At 43.5% G+C, this 18926-nt stretch overlaps 1 protein-coding gene across 2 annotated transcripts in view; it reads right to left on the bottom strand.

Annotated features, from left to right (window-relative positions):
• Positions 1 to 18926, bottom strand: part of LOC140725806 (uncharacterized) — a 120635-nt gene that overhangs the window by 1753 nt on the left and 99956 nt on the right. The window lies entirely within an intron of this gene.

The following is an 18926-nucleotide window of genomic DNA, read 5'->3' as shown; positions in this document are numbered from 1 at the left end:
ATCTTCTCCCCTGAATCTTGAGGCAATGTCCTCTAGTAGTAGTCTCACCTACCAATGGAAACATCTTTCCTACTTCTATCTTATCTATCCCTTTTAAAAAATTTGTATGTTTCTATACGATCCCCTCTCATTCTTCTGAACTCCAGAGAGTATAGTCCCAGGGACTCAAGTCCCTGGAATCAACCTGGTGAACCTCCTCTGCACTGCCTCCAAAGCCAATATATCCTTCCTCAAGTATGAAGACCAGAACTGCACACAGTACTCCAGGTGCGGCCTCACCAGTACCCTGTATAGTTGCAGCATGACCTCCCTGCTCTTGAATTCAATCCCTTTAGCAATGAAGGCCAACATTCTGTTTGCCTTCTTAATAACCTGTTGTACCTGCAAGGCAACCTTTTGTGATTCATGAACAAGCACTCCCAAATCCCTCTGCACAACAGCATGCTGCAATCTTTCACTATTTAAATAATAATCTGCTCTTCTATTCAGGGCTGGATTAACCTAGTAGCAAAAGTAGCATATTCTATGGGCCCCTCATCTTCGAGGGCCCCGCCCACACTAAATGCTTGCAAGCTGCAGTCTGGTGAAATCGGCATTCTCACCGTTTTCTCATGACTGTTAGAGTGAGTTTTGGGTAGACGATTCATTTACACTTAAATAAATGACTTCAGCCATCAGTCTTCTGTTCTTTGAACTGTGGATTGAGTTCATAACAATGCATTTCCTGAAAGCTGTGAACCCAGTATGAATCTCTGGCATCTCTGGCGCCTCTGAGACAAGAATGCTAAATTTACAGGTAGTCACGAAGACACAATATCTATGCTTTTTGAATAGGAATTGTTCTCTATGTTAGTATGTAACATACCAAATAATGTATTATGGATTTTAACTGCAAAGCCTCAGTTATTTCATCAATGACCTTCCGGGAAGGAGAATAATCAGCCTTGCTGGATTTTACATGGTGTATATCCAAGGATCTTGTGAATTGCAACCTTATTCCTGTAATCGCGGGAGTTGGAGGGAGATAATAATATCCAAATTGCCACCGATGCTCACATCCCGTGAACCCAGAGAAGAAAGCGGAAAGCATTTTCACAAATTGAAATCAAAGTTATTTGCCCTGAGATAGAATATCTTAATCGATTACTCATGTGAAAAAAAAGTTCGAATGAATGAGATCTGCTAATGACAGGACATTTTGATAGACATGGATTGTGTGTGTTGTTTCTGTGCAGTTCGATGTCTCATGTCACAAATGTAAAAACTACAAAAAGTTCCAGTAACAAGTCTGCATGACCCAGGTTAAATTGTCAATTGACAATAGACAATAGACAATAGGTGCAGGAGTAGGCCATTCGGCCCTTCTAGCCAGCACCACCATTCACTGTGATCATGGCTGATCATACACAATCAGTACCCCGTTCCTGCCCTCTCCCCATATCCCTTGACCCCGCTATCTATAAGAGCTCTATCTAACTCTCTCTTGAATGCATCCAGAGACTTGGCCTCCACTGCCTTCTGGGGCAGAGCATTCCACATATCCACCACTCTCTGGGTGAAAAAGTTTTTCTGCATCTCTGTTCTAAATGGCCTACCCCTTATTCTTAAACTGTGGCCTCTAGTTCTGGACTCACCCATCAGCGGGAACATGCTTCCTGCCTCCAGTGTGTCCAATCCCTTAATAATCTTATATGTTTCAATCAGATCCCCTCTCATCCTTCTAAATTCCAGTGTATACAAGCCCAGTCGCTCCAATCTTTCAACATATGACAGTCCCGCCATTCCGGGAATTAACCTTGTGAACCTACGCTGCACTCCCTCAATAGCAAGAATGTCCTTCCTCAAATTTGGAGACCAAAACTGTACACAATACTCCAGGTGTGGTCTCACCAGGGCCCTGTACAGCTGCAGAAGGACCTCTTTACTCCTATACTCAATTCCTCTTGTTATAAAAGCCAGCATGCCATTAGCTTTCTTCACTGCCTGCTGTACCTGCATGCTTGCTTTCATTGACTGATGTACAAGAACACCTAGATCTCGTTGTACTTCCCCTTTTCCTAACTTGACTCCATTTAGGTAGTAATCTGCCTTCCTGTTCTTGCCACCAAAGTGGATAACCTCACATTTATCCACATTAAACTGCATCTGCCATACATTTGCCCACTTACCCAACCTGTCCAATCACCCTGCATTCTCATAACATCTTCCTGACATTTCACACTGCCACCCAGCTTTGTGTCATCAGCAAATTTGCTAATGTTACTTTTAATCCCTTCATCTAAATCATTAATGTATATTGTAAACAGCTGCGGTCCCAGCACCGAACCTTGCGGTACCCCACTGATCACAGCCTACCGTTCCGAAAAGGACCCGTTAATCACTACTCTTTGTTTCCTGTCAGCCAGCCAATTTTCAATCCATGTCAGTACTCTGCCCCCAATACCATGTGCCCTAATTTTGCCCACTAATCTCCTATGTGGGACTTTATCAAAAGCTTTCTGGAAGTCCAGGTACACTACATCCACTGGCTGTCCCTTATCCATTTTCATAGTTACATCCTCAAAAAACTCCAGAAGATTAATCAAGCATGATTTTCCCTTCATAAATCCATGCTGACTCGGACTGATCCTTCTACTGCTATCCAAATGTGTCGTAATTTCCTCTTTTATAATTGACTCCAGCATCTTTCCCACCACTGACGTCAGGCTAACCGGCCTATAATTCCCTGTTTTCTCTCTTCCCTCCTTTCTTGAAAAGTGGGACAACATTAGCCACCCTCCAGTCAGCAGGAACTGTTCCTGAATCTATAGAACATTGGAAAATGATTACCAATGCATCCACGATTTCTAGAGCCACCTCTTTAAGTACCCTGGGATGCAGATCATCAGGTCCCGGGGACTTATCAGCCTTCAGACTCAACAGTCTATCCAACACCGTTTCTTGCCTAATATAAATTTCCTTCAGTTCATCCTTTACTCTAGTTCCTTTGGCCACTATTACATCTGGTATTCATACACGACATGAGACTGAGAGGAACGAGATGGCATTCTAGGGACTGTCAGGAACCGATAGATCAGGTTATCAGTAAACACCTCTGGTTCCGCTAATTGTTTCAAGGCATCAGATGATTTGCGAACAACCCTGTTTGAAAGAGGCCCATGTACACAACGATTCTAAATGTAAATTGGAACAGGAACATCATCTCGTATAGGAAACTGTAGTGTGAACGCATTTTCATTAACACGGACTAAAATTGCATCAGCAATTGCTGAGAGCGAAGAGATGTCGCGGCCTCCATACAAATAACCGAGAAGTACTTACCCGGGACACTGATAAATCCAATTACTGTGTAACAAATAATCTGTGCTTGTACCATTGTTAATCCCGGGCTGTTAAAATTTAGAAGTCTGCTCTCAATTTTCTAATGTGCTACTTTTCATAAATGACGGTAAGGGTAAATAAATTCAAACAAAGCACAATTATCAAATTTCTTCTGCTTCTACTGGGTAAAATACTTCAGGGATCAGATGTTCAGAGTCCACCGCATTCAGAAGAACATGAACTTCTGCATGAAATAGACATTTCCAGTATCATCAACAAATTTGCTCATGCTAAATCTAGAAAATATAACTTTTAAATTGTAGTTTTGTTACTTTTGACATTTGAAATTGATATCTACATGTAAGTAATACTATTACTGAAGTGTCAGACATTTGTCGTATTATCTGGCTGTATAGCAAATGAAAAAAAATTGAATTACTTTATGCAAGTAAATAATTTATGTTTATGTTTTTTTTAAATTTAGGGCGCCTGTATAACATATGCTACATGCACATGGCCATGCACTAGCTTAATCCAGCCCTGCTTCTAATATCTCTTCCAAAGTGGATGATCTTGCATTGACCAACGTTGCATTCCATCTGCCAGACCTTGGCCCACTCACTTAACCTATCTATATCCCTCTGCAGACTCTCCACATCCTCTGTACAATTTGCTTTTCCACTCAGTTCAGTGTTATCAGCAAATTTTGCTACGCTACACTCAGTCCCCTCTTCCAAATCATCAAAGTACCAGCACTGATCCTTGTGGCACCCCACTCACCACTGACTGCCAACCGGAGAATCGCCCATTTATACCAACTCTCTGCCTTCTATTCATTAACCAATCCACTATCCATACCAATACACTTCCTCCGACTCCATATATCCTTATCTTATTTATGAGTCTCTTGTGCGGCACCTTATCGAATGCCTTCTGGAAAACCAAGTATACGACATCCACCTGTTCCCCTCTATCCACTGCTCTCATTATGTTCTCAAAGAACTCCAGTAAGTTCATCAAACACGATCTGCCCTTTCTGAAACCATGCTGTGTCTGTCTAATGGAACCACTCCTTTCTAAATGTTTTGCTAGTTCTGCCTTAGTGACAGCTTCAAGCATTTTCCAGACTACAGATGTTAAGCTAACTGGCCTATAGTTGCCCGTCTTTTGCCTACTTATTACCCTCATTTCTTTCACAACCATATCTTCCTTCGTAAACATCGAGGAGAAATAGTCATTAAAAACCACAGCCATCTCTTGCATCTCCACACACAGGCAGAACTGATGGTCTTTAAGAGGACTCAGTCTCTCCCCTAGTTACCCTTTTACCGTTAATATAACTGAAAAATCTCTTGTGATTATCTTTAACCCTTTCTGCCAAATCCATCTCATGCCTTCTTTTTGCTCTCCACATTTCCTTCTTAAGCCTGCACTTAACATTTTTATATTCATTGAGTGGTTCATTCATTCATAATCAGCTGCCTAAAAATTAATTCTACTTCCTAAATATCTCTTGGCAGCTAGAGTTCCCTAAATTTGGTATATCTACCCTTCAACCTAAAAGGAACATGCTGCCCTGAACCCTTTTAAAAATCTCCCAATGCCAGCTGCCCCTTTGCCTTTAGAGTCATCCAATCAACTCCAGCTGATCCTGCCTAATGCCCTCAAAGTTTGGCCTGCTCTACTATGGGACCTGTTCTCTCTTTTTCCATAACTATTTCAAAACTATTAGAATTGTGGCCACTGGACCCAAAGTGCTGTCCAACTGCCATTTCAGTTACTTGGCTCCTCTTCATTCAGAGTATTGCTCCTTCCTCTATATACTGCATCACAGAACTGTCCTTGATCTACTTCCCAAATTATGCCCCATCCAGGCCCTTTGAACTCTGGGTGGTCCAGCTGAAACCATGGAAATTGAAATGTACTTGTACTACCCCACTATTCTCACAACTAAGTGTTATGAATGCTGAACAGACCTGATGGAAATAGGGTGCAGAGTTAACCATTCCACCCCCCTTTCAGAACTATGAACTATTGCTATTGCTATGCTGCTAATGAGAGAGAGAGATGAAGCACAGAGGCAGGAACATCTGCTACAGATAAGAGAGAGAGACACACACAGTTGATTTATGTATTATGGCTTCTTCCTGGATTGTTTACCTTTCGCTACAAGGACGTTACTTTGCTCGTTAACATTCCTAAGGAGACAGCAGGAGTGGCCTGATTTGATGGACATGGTCATTTTGAGTTGATGGATGGCTGATACCCCGTCAGTGGGGATAAAAGACAGGTCTGGTGAGACACCCCTCAGACACACCAGTGGACACTGACCGAGTGTTGTGCACCCACAGGAAGGTGGGGGCTTCGAGGACCGAATCAGGAGGTCGGTCAATAAAGCTCACAGTGTGACGGCAGGGCTGGTGGGGACTTGTGTGTGTGTCCACTCATGCCAGAGTGACGAGTCCACCACAGAAGAACGGTCTAGCCGAGGATGGAGGGGTCATAACCGAATGACCACAACTGTACGACGGAATCAGAATACAACAGAAGGTTTGCTGGCTGCATTTTCTCTCTTCTCTCTCTCTCTCTCTCTCTCTCTCTCTCTCTCTCTCTCTCTCTCTCTCTCTCTCCTCCTCTCTCTCTCTCTCTCTCTCTCTCTCTCTCTCTCTCTCTCTCTCTCTCTCTCTCTCTCTCTCTCTCTCTCTCTCTCTCTCTCTCTCTCTCTCTCTCTCTCTCTCTCTCTCTCTCCCTCCCTCCCCACACATGAACTGAACTGAACTCTATATTCTCTTATGACAATTCATTTACCCCTAGACATTGATAGAGCTTGTTTATTATTATTGATTATTATTCCTACACTTCTATGTTTATTATTGCTAACCTGTTTTATATGTATATTGGCATTTTTGATATTGTATTGCTTAGTTTACTAATAATCACCTTTAGTTTTCGGTACCACCAGACTCCAACGGATTCTTCTATTTCTGCTGGTCTGTAAACCCAGTTAAGGGGTACGTAACAAATTGGGGGCTCGTCCAAGATTTGTTCACCAAATTTGGGGGGCCGGTGAATCGGGATCAAAGTCCCTTATCTGATCTGGTTGTGTGGATAACCAGATGGGAAACCAGCAGAGATGGAGATTAACAAATTTTTAAAAGAACCAACTACTGGGGCATTAGAGGATGCCAGAAAGGTGAAATTGTTGAGTATTGCGAGACAATTGAATCTCTCGACGGTGAAACGGCGATGAGAAAGTTGGAGATACAGAGGGCGATAGTTGCGTATTATGTATCCCAAGGTGTGTTCCCGTCGGGGGCATTGGAACTGTTCCCTGAGAGGAAACCAACCGAGAGTGAGCTTCAGTTACAGATGGAAAAATTAAGGTTGGCTGAGGAGGAAAAGAAGAGGGAGCATGAACTCCGGATAAGGCAGCTGGAGGCAGAGAGAGAGGAAAGGGAGGAGGAAAAGAGGGAGAAGAGGGAGCATGAGCTTCGAGTAAGGAAGCTGGAGCTGGAGGCCGAGAAGGAACGGGAAGAGAGGCAATTTGAGCTGGAAATGGAGAAGTTAAAGGCATTGCAGGGAGGAGGCCAGGCAGTAGACCCAAACAAGGGGTTCAGGATTGGTCAGGAGATTAAGTTGGTACCCCCATTTGAGGAGATGGATGTCGATAGGTACTTCCTCCATTTTGAGAAAGTTGCTTTGAATCAGAACTGGCCTAAGGAGAAATGGGCTGTTCTGTTACAGAGTGTACTTAGGGGGAAGGCTCAGCAAGCGTATTTGGCATTGTCTATGGATGAGTCTAAAGATTATGATGAAGTGAAAATGGCTATAGTAAGGAGTTATAAATTGGTTCCAGAGGCATACCGGCAGAAGTTCTGGAATTTGAGTAGGCTGTGGGACCGCACGTATTTAGAGTTTGCCCGTGAGATGCAAATGTATTGGGATCGGTGGTGCGCCTCAAAAGGGGTCAATGGAAATTTTGATAGGCTGCAACAGCTGATCTCATTGAGCAATTTAGAAGTTGCTTCCCTGAAGGTATGAAGACGTTCTTGGATGAGAAGGAGACAGAGACTCTGTCTGCGACTGCCAAGTTAGCAGACGAGTATGCCTTAACCCACAAGACAAAGTTTCCCCCAAATAAGAGCTACCAGAGGAGCAGTAGGGGCGGTATAGAAAGACCACCGGCTAAGGCAGAGAATAAGCTGGGAACTAGCGGAAAAGGCAAGGAGGAGGAAAAGCAGGCTGGCAAAAAGGTTCCCAGCTTTACATGTTATAATTGTGGGAAAGCTGGCCACATAGCATCAAAGTGCTTTGCTCCAAAGAAGGAGACAGGAAAGGGAAAGACGACAACTCTGACTGGTTGCATTGAGCCAGTCAACAGATCAATGAGGAAGGCAAGGTTAGATAGAGCCCAAGAGGGGAGTGAGAGGTTTATTTCGGAGGGGATCATATCTGTGAAGGAAGGAGAAACCCCAGTTCCAGTGCGGATCTGGAGAGATACTGGGGCTGGTCAGTCATTGATTCAAAGGAAGGTGTTAGACTTCGGTGCTGAGACCGAGACTGGGGAGGTAAATGTGTTAAAAGGTATTGGAAAAGGAACTGAGGCTGTACCTTTGCACAGAATATTTCTGAAATGTGACCTGGTATCTGGACCAGTTGAGATAGCAGTACAGTCTGAATTACCGATGGATGGTGTGGACGTCCTACTTGGTAATGATCTTGCAGGTGGTGATGTGTATTCAGCAGTGAAGCTGACAAGCAAGCCTGTAAGTGCTGAGAACCCGCCCATAGATTCCAAGATTTATCCTGCATGCACAATAACTCGCAGCATGTCTAGAAAGGTGGCTGAGACAGGAACCGGTTTAAATGAGCCCAGTGTTGATTTAGCAGAGACGTTTTTACCAACCTTGTATCAAAGAGGGTTACCGGATGAGGACAAACAGCATAGTGGGGTTAAGGAGAGTAAAGGAGAGGAGGCGGATTTACCTCTAGCAAGGAGGGAATTTATAAAGGAGCAGAGATGTGGTGAGGAGCTTGTGCCATTGAAAGAAACAGCTCTATCCGAAGCAGAAATTGATAAGGAACCGGGGGCTACTACCTGAAGGAGGGAGTGTTAATGAGGAAGTGGAGGCCGACCACGGTGCCAGTAGATGAGGACTGGGCGGTGGTACATCAGGTGGTGGTTCCGAAGGTTTATCGGGACGAAATTTTGAACCTGGCCCATAAGATACCCCTAGGTGGACACTTAGGAGTGAGGAAGACAGTAGATAGAGTTATGAAAGATTTTTACTGGCCAAATATGAGGAAGGATATTATCGACTATTGTAAAAGGTGTCACACCTGTCAGGTGGTAGGAAAGCCAAATCAGGTTATCCAAAAGGCACCCCTCAGACCGATACCCACCTTTGAGGAGCCTTTTTCCCGAATCATCATGGATTTTGTGGGTCCTTTGCCTAAAACTGCGAGTGGGCAGCAGTACGTCATGACCATGATGTGTGCTGCTACCAGATTCCCGGAGGCTGTGCCCCTGGGGAACATTAGGACTCCTGCGGTGGTAAAGGCACTCATTAAATTCTTCACCACAGTAGGGTTACCTAGAGAGATACAGTCAGATCAAGGGAGTACCTTCACGTCCCATGCATTTCAGCAAATGTTGACTCAGATGGGAGTTAAACAAATTTTAGCCTCTGCATACCACCCAGAATCTCAAGGAGCATTGGAAAGATTCCACGCTACTTTAAAGACCATGATTAAAACATATTGCCAGGAAAATACTCGAGACTGGGATGATGCCTTACCACTTTTGTTATTTGCAGTGAGGGATACGGTTCAGGGATCTCTGGGGTTCAGTCCATTCGAGCTCGTTTTTGGTCATAGGCCCAGAGGACCTCTAACCTTACTCAAAGAGAAATGGTCTAGTCCGAATGTGCAAGTCAATTGATTGACTATATTTTGAAATTCTGTGAAAGGCTCCACAAGGTTTGCAATCTTGCAAAGAAAAATCTTAAAGACTCCCAGACTAAAATGAAACAACGGTATGATAAACGAGCCCGAGAACAAGAATTTCAAGTGGGCGATAAGGTTTCGGTCCTGTTTCCTGTAGTTACCAACCCCCTACAGGTGAGATTTCAAGGGCCGTACAAAGTGATCAAGAAAATAGACTCTCTGAATTATGTGATCGAAACTCCTGATAGACGAAAGCCGAGCCAGTTGGCTCACGTTAACATGCTGAAGGGTTATCATGATGCGGACCCCGCTCCAATTGGTGCTGTCACGAAAACAAATGAAGTAGTAGGGATTGATAAGGAGGAGCCTGAACATTTTGAAGAGATAAACATAGTGCCCACCAGACTAGAAAACTCTGTTATTTTGGCCAACTTTGCTGATAAAGTCATTCATTTGGAGCCTGGACAAAGGGAGCAGCTGACAAAGTTAATTAACCGACATGCAGATTTATGCCCAGATGTTCCAAGGAGGTGCAAAGGCACAGTGCATGATGTTATTGTTACCTCGTCCCAGCCTATTAAGCAATCCCCTTATCGGATGAATTTGGAAAAGAGCAAGCTAGTAGAAAAAGAAATTGAGCATATGTTAGCTGCTGGTATTATTCGAGAATCTTCCTCAGCATGGGCATCTCCATGCGTGGTTGTACCGAAGCCGGACGGTAGTATAAGATTCTGTACAGATTACAGAAAAGTGAATGCCATCACACAAACAGATGCTTACCCTATCCCCAGGGTGGATGATTGTATTGATAAAGTGGGTAAGGCTAGATACATCACCAAGATTGACTTGCTAAAGGGATATTGGTGTGTTCCTTTGACTGACAGGGCTCGAGAAATTTCAGCATTTGTCACACCATCAGGGTGCTATGAATACAATGTTTTGCCTTTTGGAATGAAAAACACTCCAGGGATATTTCAGAGAATGATTGACTCAGTGATTAAAGGGTTAACAAATGCAAAGGCTTACATTGACGATGTAGTGGCTTGGAGTGATACATGGGACGAGCACATTGAGGCTGTGGAAAGACTGTTTAAACAAATGTCTGCAGCCAATCTCACAGTGAACTTTGCAAAGAGTGAATTCAGCCACGCTACGATCACGTACTTGGGGTATGTGGTAGGACAGGGGCAGTTGGCTCCTGTGCAGGCTAAAGTACAAGCTATTTCTGAGGTTCCTGTCCCAACAGATAAGAGGGCACTGAGAAGGTTTTTGGGAATGGTGGGGTACTATCGGAAATTTTGTAAGAACTTTGCGGATATTGCCCTCCCGCTTACAAAGCTCCTGCAGAAGGATGAAAAGTTTGTGTGGAGCAATCCTTGCCAGGAAGCCTTTGAAAAGTTGAAAACCATACTGTGCTACCACCCTGTGTTAAAAGCACCTGACTTTTCGAAACCTTTCTCCCTGGCAACCGATGCAAGTGATGAGGCTGCAGGGGCAGTCCTGCTACAGAAAGCTGGGGATGAAATTGAACACCCGTGGTGTATTTCTCTCGAAAGTTCAATGTGCACCAGAGAAATTACTCCACTGTGGAGAAAGAATTGCTGGCACTTATCCTGGCGATACAGCATTTTGAGGTCTACATTTGTTCAGCACAGAGACCATTAATTGTTTATACTGATCACAACCCCTTGGTATTTTTGGCTAACATGAAGAATAAAAATAGACGGTTATTAAGTTGGAGTCTGTTGTTACAAGAATTTGATATTAAAATACAACATGTAAAGGGGAGTGACAATGTAATTGCTGATTGTTTATCCAGGTGTTAATTTGAAAGTATATCTGTATTACTCTTGTAGTCAATGACCACTTCTGTATTATACGAGACTCTGTAGTGTGCTTTACTAGTTAATTTTCACCCTGGTGAAAATTTCTTGATGGATGGGGGTGTTAAGAGTGCTGAACAGACCTGATGGAAATGGGGTGCAGAATTAACCATTCCCCCCCCCCTTTTGAGAACTATGAACTATTGCTATTGCTATGCTGCTAATGAGAGAGAGAGATGAAGCACAGAGGCAGGAATATCTGCTACAGATAAGAGAGAGAGACACACACAGTTGATTTATGTATTATGGCTTCTTCCTGGATTGTTTACCTTTCGCTACAAGGACGTTACTTTGCTCGTTAACATTCCTAAGGAGACAGCAGGAGTGGCCTGATTTGATGGACATGGTCATTTTGAGTTGATGGATGGCTGATACCCCGTCAGTGGGGATAAAAGACAGGTCTGGTGAGACACCCCTCAGACACACCAGTGGACACTGACCGAGTGTTGTGCACCCACAGAAAGGTGGGGGCTTCGGAGACCGAATCAGGAGATCGGTCAATAAAGCTCACAGTGTGATGGCAGGGCTGGTGGGGACTTGTGTGTGTGTGTCCACCCATGCCAGAGTGACGAGTCCACCACAGAAGAACGGTCTAGCCGAGGATGGAGGGGTCATAACCGAATGACCACAACTGTACGATGGAATCAGAATACAACAGAAGGTTTGCTGGTTGCAGCTGCTCAATCTCTCGCTCGCTCTCTCTCTCTCTCTCTCTCTCTCTCTCCAACGAATTACAATACAACCGCAACTACCTCAGCACACATGAACTGAACTGAACTCTATATTCTCTTATGACAATTTATTTACCCCTAGACATTGATAGAGCTTGTTTATTATTATTGTTTATTATTCCTACACTTCTATGTTTATTATTGCTAACCTGTTTTATATGTATATTTGCATTTTTGATATTGTATTGCTTAGTTTACTAATAAACACCTTTAGTTTTTGGTACCACCAGACTCCAACGGATACTTCTATTTCTGCTGGTCTGTAAACCCAGTTACGGGGTACATGACTTAAGTACAATTTTTTGACACATCTGCTCATTCCTGCTGACTACTAGGTTGGGAAGGGAGTTATAATAGAACATAAAATGGTAATATAACCCAGCAAGGTGAAGCTCCCCTCCTTATTTCTAAGTTCTACCCAAATGGACTCATTAGGTGATCCCCCAAGAATGTCCTCTCTAAGCACTGCTGCTGTGATGGAATGACAAAGCACTCAATGGGCCAAATGGTCTAATTCTGCTCATAGGTCTTATGGTTATGACCTCCTCTATCAAAAAAAACCCTTCGCTCTTCTTGTTCCTCTGTCCCACATAAAGTTCAAAGTTCAAAGTATGTATGTATTATTCAACCTTGAGGTTCATCTCCTCACAGGAAGCCACAAAACAAGAAACCCAAAAGATCCCATAAAAAACTAACACTCAATATGCAGAGTGAACAAAAAAAATTGTGCAAACAATAAAAGTAAGCAAATAGCAGTTAGAACAAAAGTGAGTCCTCAGACACGAAGCCTGCAGCAGGCCCATAGTTTCAGCCTCAGTGTAGCGAAGAATGGAGTAAACATCACAGTGCAATGAGCAGAACAGTCTTCCCCACGCCTCTGGTCCCAGCACCCTGCCTTTTCAATCCATCTGGCCTGGCACTTAAATCGTCCAAATATCAGTTCATTCCTTGCACTAAGGCCTGAGCCCTGTCATATCAATACACTCTGGGCCTAGACTCCGTCACCACATTTCGGCCCATACCCAGCCTTTCCAAATCAGCCTGGTACTTAGATCGATCAAACCTTGTTCTCAGTCCAGGTGAACGGGTCCCGAATCTGCCTCCGCCTTGACTTTGTCTCGAACATGCCTCGACCTTCGCACCCGCATACTTTGACTCTCAACTCAGCTTTGCCTTTGCTAATCTCTTCATTGTTTACAGTGATTGTTTACCACAATGTTTTTTACAGAAAAATTATTATTAGTAAAATAGTTGTATTGATCTTTGTGGGTAGTCAGAGGCTTTTTCCCAGGGCTAAAATAGTTGCCACAAGAGGACACAGGTTTAAGATGTTGGGGAGTATGTACAGAGGAGATGTCAGGGGTAAGTTTTTTACGCAGAGAGTGGTGAGTGCATGGAATGGGCTGCCGGCAACGGTGGTGGAGGTGGATACAATAGGGTCTTTTAATAGGATAGGTACATGGAGCTCAGAAAAATAGAGGGCTATGTGTAAGCCTTGTAATTTCTAAGGTAGGGACATGTTCGGCACAAATTTGTGGGCCGAAGGGCCTGTATTGTGCTGTAGGTTTTCTATGTTTTTATTTCTTGTTTTGTTAACCGCTGGTAAGTTGTTGCTCACCCTCAGCAGTATCATCTTAAACTGGTATCACAGAACAAGGAGCTACCAGTCCTGCCCTTCTCTCAGCCATGTTTGGTATAGCAGCAATATTCTATTCCTAGAGGAAATTTATGCCCTCAGTTCATCTACTTTACCTTTTAAGCTACAGTACATGCAATCTAAAGCAGTGGTCCCATCCGCCCTTTCACTGTGAACACGGTTATCCTGATTGCTGGGCTTGTACTCCAGTTTTCTCAGTGGTTTTGCACTCTCAAGTCCCAACCCCCTGCCTATCTAGTTTTAAACCCTCCCTAGTGGCAAAACAATTTTCCCTACAAGGGTATTGGTCTCCTTCTTGTACAGATCACCTCTACCCCAGAAAAAAGCCAAATAATTTGAGAACCTGAGTCCATGCCTGCTATACCTGCTGATCGGCCATGCAGTCATCTGGTCTTTATCTCTCTTCCTGGACTTAAATATTGAGTACAGGAGTTGGGATGTTATGTTGAAGTTGTTGGTGAGGCCTATTTGAGTATCAAACGGAGTTCTGGTCACCTACATACATAAAAGATATTAATAAGTTTGAAAGAGTAGAGAGAAAATTTGCTGGGATGTTGCTGGAACTTAAGGGCCTGAATTATAAGGAAAGGTAGAAAAAATTAGTACTTTATTCCTGAAAGCATAGGAAAATGAGGGGAGTTTTGATAGAGGTATACAAAATTATGAGGAGTGTATGCAAGCAGGCTTTTTCCACTGAGACTACATGGGTTAAGGGTGAAACATGAAATGTTTAAGGGAACATGAAGGGGAATTTCTTCACTCATAGTGACAGAGTGGAACGAGATGCCAGTGTAAGTGGTGGATGGAGGTTCGATTTGAACATTTAAGAGAAATTTGGAAAGGTACATGGATGGAAGGGTAATGAAGGGCTCTGGTCTGGGTGCAGATCGATGGGATGAGGCAGATTAATAGCTCAGGATGGACTAAATGGAACGAAGGGCCTGTTTTTGAGCTGTAAGTCTGACTGACTTAACACATCAGCAAGTGACATTGGCAGTGTGACAGAAAGGGTTGGCGATGTAATTCTGCTAAACCAGTTAGTCACTCCTCCTCATTTTCTCCTTGGTCTAGTTTCCCCAATAGTTCACACACTTGCCCTCCTGTTCTGCATTTCTTGGGAGTTCACCATTTACACACTCCAACAGTAAAACAATCACTAGTTAAACTCATCAAAACAATCCCTTTGGTTAATATACTCTACTGGTTTATAGCTCATAAAAATTAATACTCTAGGCACAGCCATTTCAAACAGTTTGATTTATTTTCGCTCAAACCATTACATTGGTTTGTAGACAGCAGAATGGCCCCAAAAGACATGAGGGACAACTTGGGGTACCCTAAAATAATGGCTGGGTTAGTAGCAGCAGGTGCACTACACCCTATGCAAGAACATTTAAACCCTTAGTTTGGCTTTGCTGAGAGGTGTGGAGGTTGGATTTGATGGTTGGTGAAAAGTTACATAAGAAAGTGCGTCATGGAGAAAGCCGTGTATACTTGTAGATTTTTGTACGTTTATTTTCATTTGCCTATTTAGAACATAGAACACAGAAAACCTACAGCACAATACAGGCTCTTCAGCCCACAATGCTTGCCGAACATGTAATTACTTTAGAAATTACCTAGGGTTACCCATAGCCCTTTATTTTTTTAAGCTCCATGTACCTTACCAGGAATCTCTTAAAAGACCCTATCGTATCAGCCTCCACCACTGTCGCAGGCAGCCCATTCCACACACTCACCACTCTCTGTGTAAAAAAACTTACCCCGACATCTCCTCTTTACCTAATTCCAAACAACTTAAAACTGTGCCCTCTCGTATTAGCCATTTCAGCCCTGGAAAAAGCCTCTGACTATCCACACAATCAATGCCTCTCAGCATCTTATACACCTCTATCAGGTCACCTCTCATCCTCCATCCAAGGAGAAAAGGCCAAGTTGATTCAACCTATTCAGGTAAGGCATGCTCGCCATTCCAGGCAACATCCTTGTAAATGTCTTCTGCACCACATCCTTCCTGTACTGAGGTGACCAGAACTGAGCACAGTACTCCTAGAGGGGTCTGACCAGGGTCCTACATTACCTCTCGGCTCTTAAACTCAATCTCATGGTTGATGAAGGCCAATGCACTATATGCCTTCTTAACCACAGAGTCAACATGTGCAGCAGCTTAGAGTGTCCTATGGACTTGGACCCCAAGATCCCTCTGATCCTCCATACTGCCAAGAGTCTTACCATTAATAATATATTCTGCCATTATATTTGACCTACCAAAATGAAACACCTCACACTTATCTGGATTGAACTCCATCTGCCAATTCTCAGCCCACTTTTGCATCCTATCGATGTCCCACTGTAACCTCTGATAGCCCTCCACACTATCCACAACACCCCCAACCTTTGTGTCATCAGCAAATTTACTGACCCATCCCTCCACTTCCTCATCCAGATCATCTATAAAAATCACAAAGAGAAGGGGTCCCAGAACAGATTCACTGGTCACCGACCTCCATGCAGACCCATCTACAACGACTCTCTGCCTTCTGTGGGCAAGCCAATTCTTGATTCACAAGGCAAGGTCCCCTGGGATCCCTTGCCTCCTTACTTTCTGAACAAGCCTTTCATGGGGTACCTTATCAAATGCCTTGCTGAAATCAATATACACTCCATCTACTGCTCTATCTTCATTAACGTGTGCAGTCACATCCTCAAAATATTCAATCGGGCTATCTCTACTCCCTTTCTTGAATAAGGGAACAGCATCTGCAAACTTCCAATCCTCTAGAAACTCTCCCGTCCCCATTGACGATGCAATCACTTCCCTCAACTCCCACAGTAGCCTGGGGTACATCTCGTCCAGACCCAGAGACTTATCCAACTTGATGCCTTCCAAAAGCTCCAGCACATCTTCTTTCTTAATGTCTTTCTTAATGCTCAAGCTTATCAATCCACTGTAAAGCATCCTTACAATTGCCAAGATCCTTTTCCGTAGTGAATACTGAAGCAAAGTATTCATTAATTACCTCTGCTATCTCCTCCGGGAAGTTGTTGGAATTGATTGTTAAGGATGAGATTACAGAGTATCTGGAGGCACATGATAAGATAGGCCAAAGCCAGCGTGGTTTCCTGAAAGGAAAATCCTGCCTGACAAACCCACTGAAATTCTTTGAGGTAATTACAAGCAGGGTGGACAAAGGAGATGCAGTAGACGTGGTGTACGTACTTGGATTTTCAAAAGGCCTTTGACAAAGTGCTGCACAAGAGGCTGCTTAGCAAGATAAGAGCCCATGGAATCACAGGGAAGTTACTAGCATGGGTGGAGCATTCGCTGGTCGGCAGAAAACAGAGAGTGGAAATAAAAGGATCCTATTCTGGCTGGCTACGGGTTACCAGTGGAGTTCCACAGATGTCAGTGTTGGGACTGCTGCTTTTTACAATGTGCATCAATGATTTGGAGTATGGTAATCATGGATTTGTGGCTAAATTTGCTGATGATACAAAGATAGGTAGAGTAGCAGGTAGTGTTGAGGAAACAGAGAGCCTGCAGAGAGACTTAGATAGTTTAGGGGAATGGGCAAAGTGGCAATTGAAATACAATGTTGGAAAGCGTATGGTCATGCAATTTGGTGGAAGAAATAAATGGGCAGACTATTATTTATATGGGGAGGGAATTCAAAATGCAGAGATGCAAAAGGACCTGGGAATCCTTGTGCAAGATACCCTAAAGGTTAACCTCCAGGTTGAGTTGGTTGTGAAGAAGGCGAATGTAATGTTGGCAGTCATTTCTACAGATATAGTAGGGATGTGATGTTGAGGCTCTATAAGGCATTGTGTGCAGTTTTGGGCTCCTTATTTTAGAAGGGATATATTGGCATTGGAGAGGGTTGAGAGAAAATTCACAAGAATGATTCCAGGAATGAAAGGGTTACCATATGAGGAACATCTGGCAACTCTTGGGCTGTATTCCCTGGAGTTCAGGAGAATCAAGGTATTGAGTATAAGAGTTGGAATGTAATGGTGAGGTTGTATAAGACATTGGTGAGACTGAATTTGGAGTATTGTATGCAGTTTTGGTCACCTAATTACAGGAAGGATATTAATACGGTTGAAAGAGTGCAGAGAAGGTTTACAAGGATGTCGCCGGGACTTGAGAAACTGAGTTACAGAGAAAGGTTGAATAGGTTAGGACTTTATTCCCTAGAGCATAGGAGAATGAGGGGTGATTTGATAGAGGTGTAATAAAATTATGATGGATATAGATAGAGTGAATGCAAGCAGGCTTTTTCCACTGAGGCCAGGGGAGGTAAAAAACAGAAGTCATGGGTTAAGGGTGAAGGGGGAAAAGTTTAAAGGGAACATTAGGGGGGCTTCTTCACACAGAGAGTGGTGGGAGAGTGGAATGAGCTGCCAGATGAAGTGGTGAATGCGGGCTTGCTTCTGACATTTAAGAAAAACTTGGACAGGTACATGGATAAGAGGGATTTGGAGGGATATGGTCCAGGTGCAGGACAGTGGGATTAGGCAGAAAAATGGTTCGGCACAGCCAAGAAGGGCCAAAAGGCCTGTTTCTGTGCTGTAATGTTCTATGGTTCTAATGAGGGGGATCTCATAGAAACATTCCAAATGTTAAAAGGCCTGAACAGATTAGATATGGCAAAGTTATTTCCCATGGTAGGGGATTCTAGGACAAGAGGGCACAAATTCAGGATTGAAGGACATCCTTTTAGAACTGAGATGCAGAGAAATTACTTTACTCAGAGCGTGGTAAATCTGTGGAATTAGTCACCACGAGCGGAAAGGAGGCCAAGTTATTGGGCGTATTTAAGGCAGAGATAGATTGGTTCTTGATTAGCCAGGGCATCAAAGGGTATGGGGTGAAAGCAGCAGAATGGGGATGACTGAAAGAATTGGCTCAGCCCATGATTGAATGGCGGAGCAGACTCAATGGGCCGAATGGACTACTTCTGCTCCTATATCTTATGGTTCCATACACACTTTTCCACTGTTAAACTTAGTTGGTCCTGTTCTCTCACATCTTATCCTCGTGCTCTACACATACTTGTAGAATGCCTTGGGGTTTTCTTTAATCCTGTTTGCCAAGGTCTTCTCATGGCCACTTCTTGCTCTCCTAATTTCATTTATAAGCTCCTGCCTGCTAGCCTTATAATCTTCTAGATCTCTATCATTCCCTAGTTTTTTGAACCTTTTGAAAACTTTTTCTTCTTGACTAGATTTTCAACAGCCTTTGTACACCACAGTTCCTGTACCCTATCATCCTTTTCCTGTCTCATTGGAATGTACCTATACAGAATGCCACGCAAATATACCCTGAACATTTGCCACATTTGTGCTGTACATATCCCAGAGAACATCTGTTCCCAATTTATGCTT

The sequence above is a fragment of the Hemitrygon akajei genome, chromosome 3 (genome assembly GCF_048418815.1).
Source record: "Hemitrygon akajei chromosome 3, sHemAka1.3, whole genome shotgun sequence".
NCBI classification, from domain to species: Eukaryota; Metazoa; Chordata; class Chondrichthyes; order Myliobatiformes; family Dasyatidae; genus Hemitrygon; species Hemitrygon akajei.
Note: the sequence above shows the minus strand (reverse complement) of the source record. Positions and strands in the feature narration are given on the sequence as shown.